The 7,138-nt window shown below is 44.6% G+C and overlaps 1 protein-coding gene across 1 annotated transcript in view; it reads left to right on the top strand.

Annotated features, from left to right (window-relative positions):
- Positions 1–2,752, top strand: part of LOC128440217 (SPARC-related modular calcium-binding protein 1) — an 11,531-nt gene extending 8,779 nt beyond the window's left edge. Inside the window, exon 10 of the mRNA XM_053422857.1 lies at positions 1,862–2,752. The gene's annotated coding sequence lies outside the window, so the exon portion shown is untranslated. The remainder of the gene's footprint in view (positions 1–1,861) is intronic.
- The last annotated feature ends 4,386 nt before the right edge of the window (positions 2,753–7,138 follow it).

The raw sequence follows: 7,138 nt of genomic DNA, 5'->3' as shown, positions 1-7,138 counted from the left end.
TGAAGTTGTGAATGAAGCTGCTGCTAATCTGTCTCATGACCCCCCCACTGCTCTAAAGTATTTGATAAATATCTTCTTATACATATCCTCATCAGGAACATGGTTATAGTATCTGCAGGCTGAATATGATGATGTTGGTTCTGTTGCTGAGAAACTCTTAAACAGTTTGAGAAGTTCTTCGGATCATCTCAGCAGCTCGATGAACCACTGCTCCCTTTTTATGAAGTCCCAGGTAGATGTTTCTGCTTCAACCTTCAAGTCTGAACAAATTTTTCAAGTTGATTATTTTATGAGAGCCGTCGATGTTCCACCTTCAAGTTGCTGGAGACAGAAGTGAGACTGAAGAACGTTTAATCTGAGGAGAAAACCTGGCTCCTTGTTTGGGAAGGAGCAGATCTGTGGCTCAGTGGTTCTCTGGTTGGAATTAGTCTCCAGGAAATTAATACAAGTTTGTGTAATGACCAAAGTAAACACACACACACACACACACACACAGTGTTATCGTGGCTCCTCATTGGTCGGCTGCCTGGTGTAGAAGCCTCTTGTTCTCCTCCCTGGTTCGCTGCTCCGGTTGATCCCAGGAGACTCAAACAAATTCCACGTGTTGCTCCGTGAAATCCAAACAAACGTGGCAGCAGTGAAACCAGCTGCTTGTCGGTCGCAGCTCGGCCGTGACGGCGAGAGAAACTCTGTCTGTTGAACCTGAACAAAAGTAAACATCTTACAGGGAACATACAGTATTCACACTGTACAGGTCAGTGAGACGCCCGGGGACGTGAAGACACAGGACAGAGGACAGGCTGGTGTTTCGTGATGTATTTGGAATTCTTTTAGATTTATCATCTGTAAAGAAAGTGAGCTCAACAACAACAGCTGTTTTTGGATTGCGTCTCTCTGGTTCTGGTGTTTTCTCACTGAGACTCTGAACCAGCTTCATACGTTTGTTCCATAGTTTCATTTGATCTGGTTTTGCTTTCACATTTTAATTTAGGGACTAAAGACCCAGACCCGATCTCCTGGTCGGACTCAACGTTGTCTGTTGGTCCGAGGAACCAGGAGTCTGAAGGTCTGAAGTCGAGATGTGAAGTGTTAATGTAGCTCGGATAAAAGACGGAGTTAGTAAATTGACCTTGAGTTCAGAATTCCAGGAGTTTTGTGCTGATTCAGAAATTAAATTTGAGATTTTCTTCCAAAGTAAAGATGACCGACCTGCCACTGGCAGATTACAGGAGTTAATTAGGCAGCAAAACTTTATTTATTCCCTCTCTTCCAGTTCAATTGGTAGTTTAATTGAATTAATTCTGTAATTATTGAATGTATTTAAATGCACTTCAGTCCAGAAGCAACCTGTAGACAACCTGCTACCGCTCCAGTTTACTCACAAACCACACACATGCTCAGTGTTCCAGTGAATAAAGAGTTTAATTTGTTTTCTCACCAAACAAAGACAGAGGTTCAGAGAAGTTCAGCTCAGAGTCGAGAGATCAGAGTCTAAACAGGCAGCGAGCGTCGGTGGGAGGACGAGCGAGCACCGAGGTGAGACGCAGAGAGGGAGTTCTCCAGATGAGCGGGAATTTGATGGCAGCAGATAGAGAGGAAGGGCGGGGGGGGGGGGGGGGGGCGGACAGGAAGGACACAGAGGAGCTGCTGATAATCCAGAGAAGAGGAAGAAGGTCGAGCTGAGAGTGAGGACGGAGGAGACGTTGAACTAACATGTGTCTGGGAGAGAGAGCAGTGACCTCCAGTGGTGACTGAGGAGCGAGGTCCTCCGCTGGGACGCCACCCAGTGGATCTGACTGGTCCCACTGGGGCTGGGGTTTGGATTCTTTTTTAAATTTACTTTCTCTTTCTTTTCCTCAAGGTCAAAGCCACAGAGACAAATCACCTCCTTCCTCTCCCTCCTCTTCATCAAGTCACCGAAACATCATCCTTCACTTCCAGCTCGGATTAACAGCTGATCTTCATCCATCATCTTCATCACAGGATGTTTTTCACAGATTCATCAGCAGGTTCAACATGACCATCGACTTCCTGTCTCATGTCACCAGCTGTATCTGTGTGGTCACAACAAATCGAATCCAACCTTCAAGTATTTATTTCACACCTTGGTGATATTTGTTTGTGTTTGTGTGTTCATTTGTGTCACTGATGTTTCCCTCCTTCCTTATCCGAATCCTTCCCTTCTTTCCTTTCCTTCACCCTCCCTTCCTGTCTTTCCTGCCTCCTTCTGCACAACCATCTCCATAAATCCACTGGTCCTTGCACCCTTTCTTCTTTTTCTTGACTCCTACCTCCTCCTCTTGATTGCTTCCTCTGTTACATCACTTCCTGTCTTCAGCTGATAGGACTTTGAGGTCTCAGGACCTTCAAGCACACGTCGGCCTTTCATCATGAGGAGAAACCCAAACATCAGTAAATTAGGTTTTCATCTCTTTAGTTAAACTTCAGGCAGAAACTTAGTTTTAATGAAACAGACGTTTATTAAAGCATCAACGGTCAAACTTCCTTTAATTCTGTTTCAGTTTGACCTTTGACCTCAGATCATTTCTGTGACAAATCACTAATGGGCCCACCCCAGGGTGTCATCAGCCTGATAGTGAACACAGCGCCCCCTGCGGTCTGTAGGGTCACAGGGTCATGACGACGCCTCAGGTACAGTGTAGACACCACAGAGGAAGAAGCATCACTCACCTTCGGCTGTTTGTCACAGGGAATTACCCACAATTCATAGCGTCGTGAGTAACAAACAAATGACAACTTCCTGTTCCTCATCTTCCTCCAGTCTCTTTTCTTCCCTTAACCCTTCTTCCTCCTCCTCCTCTTCATCCATTCTTCTTCTCTGTTGTAAATATTTGTTTCCCATATTCTGAACACATATTTCCAGTTGAGCAGTAACAAACAGTTCTGATCATTTGTTTTATACTTTATATTTGAGGCAGTTTCCGTGTGCAGCACTTTTCTGAGACTCTCTGTGTTTGTTTACTGACGTGATGACTCGTCTGTAGTTTCCTGTTTCTGATGCAAGTCCTGATTTTTATAAATGTGTTTTTAATGAAATGTTGTTGTCGACTCTTCATTCATCTGAACAGTGATTTATTGAAAACTGTTTGTCGGTGTCAGTAACAATATGTTCAGGAGTCAGCTCGTTGTTCCTCCCACAGGACAACAGCTAGTTGGAGACACGATGTGTCTGTGTCCAGCAGATGGCGCTCTCGTCCTGAGGCAGCAGCAGAGTGAGCAGCACCATCAGCAGCTGAAGGAAAGACTCACACACTCTGCTCCCCTGACTCACAACACAACTCAACACAACACAAGCCAGCAGAGAGATGACCTGCATTCGCTGGAACTGCCGATTTCACATCATACAAACAGCTCATGAGAAGGAAGAAGTCAGAGTCAGGGGCTTGGGGGGGGGGGGGGGGGGGGGGGGGGGGCTGGTGACATGGATGTGTGTAAATGACATGAAATTGATATGAATTATAAATGAGCTCAACAGAGCCAATGACTATCAATGAGGAAATGGTCTGCAGGTGATACACAGGCATCAATCTGTCACAGATTTTCCGACACACACACACACACACACACACACACACACACACATGTGCTCACACAGCAGAACCCAGGTCCTTTGCATATTGGGATTAATCTATAACTCATCCAGGGAAATCCATGCCTGTCATTTCACCTCTTTAATGAATCCTGTGTTCACGAGGCCTTGGAACCGAGCTGACATGTGAACAGCATGCCCTTTATAACATGAAACATGCTGACTGCACAAATACACATACACATACACATACACTACACATACACATACAAACACACACGACAGGGCTTCAACACGACTTCATCACGATGACACAAGGGGAAACCACAGACCCTCCTTCACGACTACTGGAAGAACTACGTGTGATTATTTGAACATTTTAATTATAAGGCTGAAAATAAATTGGATTGGTGAGAAGAATATTACTGAGGAGAGAAAGTGAAGGTTGAGTTGTGTGCAGTTTGTGTTGTCTTGTTTTATTTCACACATTGTTGAGGGTTGTATTTGATCATATGTGTTGAGAATAAAATGTTTGCATGTCACACGACTCTGGCTAAAAGGACAAATAGATAAATAAATGTATATATATCGTAACACCCAACAGATGTGTGACAGCCAGTGGGTGTTTCTGTTGTGTAGCGTCTCCTCACTGGGAGAGAACCAGTGGCTGTGATGATGATGATCTGCAGCTGTGGTGAGTGAACAGGAGCTGCTGCTTGTTTTATCAAGCTTCACTTTCAGATGGTTCCACAGCATCATTGTGTTCCTGGGATCAAGTGAAGGTTTAATAACAGAGGTATTTTAAACAGACAGTTTCATTGTGCTCTCTTCCCCCCCCCCCCCCCCCCCCCCCCTCCACGCTTAAAGAGTTTGGCTCCGTCAGCCGCTGCAGTCGTTTATTGGCAAAGTCTCAGTGGTGAGAAAATGCAGCGGCGGAATTTACACTCATCAGGAACTGGTTCTCAGCAGATATAAGAAAATCGATGTGGACAGTGAGGCTGCACGGCCGAGAGGACGGAGGACAAGAAGAGGTGCAGGGATAATTGGTGACCCCCCCCCCCCCCTATTACTTCAACATGACCTTGGGAGAGGTTCCCCTGGGAGGCATGCTGGTGTGGAGCGGAGCCTTGTAATGGGACTGCAGAGTAATGTTGTAACTGGTAAAGAGTTCGTCTCCTGTGGAACCTTCGTTCTCTTTAATAGAAACTTATTTCTTCACCTCCTCTCAGGAGCGTTCCCAGGGACTTCAGGGGCCATGGGTAAAAGGCAAAAGGCCCCCCCCTGCTTCATCCAACCAAATTAATTAATTGTATCATGGAATGAACTGGTGCCATCAATTATCTGCTCATTTAGATACACACTAAAATTATAAATGTATTTAATATTCCAATTTATTGGTTTTACAGAATATCAAAGTAAACTAAATGTATAGAGATGAGAACATTAGATTCTCTTTTCACTTTGACATATTACTCATTTTTCCAGGAATCAGAAATCCTCTGGTGTGGTTCTGCCTCAGATTGAGCAGAAAAGAAGTGAAGAAGCTGGAGGATGATTCAGTTTCCTTCAGTGTTCAGGTCACAGCCCTGAATCACCTGCTCTCAGTGGTTTATCAGAGCTCCTCTTCTTATCCTCCTTCTTCTGGCCTCATGCTTCTGTGTGTGTGGTGCTGGAGGGTGAAGGATTCTCCTCTCAGTGCAAACTGATGTAAACTCCACAGGACCTCAGCAGATGTTGGAGCCAGAGGCAGGATTTGTACCTTCATCTGTCATCGAGGAGCTTTGCTTAATTAATCCAGCGCCGTAATGATGTAACTAACTCTGAGGCCATTAACGCGTCTCGCAGACTAAATCTAATTTAATTTTTCTGAGTGTTTTTCTCATTTCTCAGAGACCAATTCATCCACAGGGAGGTGAGAGCAGGTCAGAGGAACCACTCCTGCTCAATATCTAAAAACAGACAGGAAGCAGTCACGTCCCAAATGAGAAATAACTCACATTAAAGATCAATAACTTCATTTATTTTACACCCATCAGTGAGGAAATCAACGCTTACCAGAATAAACTCTGAGCCGCCCAAGACCAGTCCAATCAAATGAAAGAGACTGGAGTGTTACAGGCAAAGATTCAACCTCAGCAGCAGCAGTGCCCGAGTGCCCATGAGCAAGGTGACGTAGAACCAGGCCCTCTGTGTCCATGATGATCTAGTTTCACTCAGCGGATGAGAGAGGACGACAGCAGAGACGTGTTCATGTGAGAGTTTAAAGTTCTTCTCTTCATCAACTCTGTGGAAAAGAGAGAAACTGGAGGAAACAGTAAAAACTGGACTTTGATCAAACGTCACGTCACATCACAGTGATGCAACTTTGAGCTTTTGAACTTTGCGAAGCACAAAAAAAATTATATATATTATACACATAACTGCAAACTATGACTACAACTACAAATCAAATGTATTATAACTCATTAGTGGGGAAAAAAAACTGAAAAACATAATTAGTTTCCTTTTAATCACAGACTCAACAGATAAATTAAGCTGTGTCAGTTGTCATCCTTGCTCTCAGCAGCAACGTGTGAGGACAGAATCCAGCTGAGTGCAGCAGCTCCTCTTCATCACAACGTGTGAGGACAGAATCCATCTGAGTGCAGCAGCTCTTCTTCATCACAACGTGTGAGGACAGAATCTATCTGAGTGCAGCAGCTCGTCTTCGTCACAACGTGTGAGGACAGAATCCAGCTGAGTGCAGCAGCTCCTCTTCATCACAACGTGTGAGGACAGAATCCATCTGAGTGCAGCAGCTCTTCTTCATCACAACGTGTGAGGACAGAATCTATCTGAGTGCAGCAGCTCGTCTTCGTCACAACGTGTGAGGACAGAATCCAGCTGAGTGCAGCAGCTCGTCTTCATCACAACGTGTGAGGACAGAATCCAGCTGAGTGCAGCAGCTCATCTTCATCACAACGTGTGAGGACAGAACCCAGCTGAGTGCAGCAGCTCGTCTTCATCAGCCAGTGGAAGTGAAGAGCTGCTGAATTACAGGTGAACACATCCTGGACCCGACCCGGCTCCGGGGGACGGACACTCAAGGAGTAATGAGCCTAATTAAAATCTCTCTGGTTCAGATGATGAAATGCTAATTGTGACGGAGGTGAGGAATTCGGTCACTTTCTTTTTTCAGTCTCATCAGATCCTCTCAGAGACTTGAGACCTGCTCATCAAGCAGCGCAGCATTAATTAATGAATAATAAATTATATAAGCTGTAATGTCAGGAGCTGACTCCAGGAATCAGTGTCAGAGAAAAACAAGAAAACTTAATGAAACTAAAGTTCACAGTTAATTGAAGCTGAGCTCTGGAGAGGAATCAGCTGTTTGTGTGCTCTGCTCTGATTGGCTCTTTCACACCTGTGTCACATCATGAATATAAGTATAAGTAGATAAGAAGTGATGCTGTTATTCTCTGTAGGATTTTAATTTGCAGCAGAATCAAAGTTCTGACGTTGAGTTTATTTCTCGCTGTGTTTTGTGTCTTGAACTTAATTTGGCTCACGGACTGAAAACATGATCCTGTTTGTTTTCTAGAAGCTCAA

This window comes from Pleuronectes platessa, chromosome 5 (genome assembly GCF_947347685.1).
Source record: "Pleuronectes platessa chromosome 5, fPlePla1.1, whole genome shotgun sequence".
NCBI lineage: Eukaryota > Metazoa > Chordata > Actinopteri > Pleuronectiformes > Pleuronectidae > Pleuronectes > Pleuronectes platessa.
The sequence above is the reverse complement of the archived record's forward strand: the minus strand, read 5'-3'. Positions and strand labels throughout refer to the sequence as shown.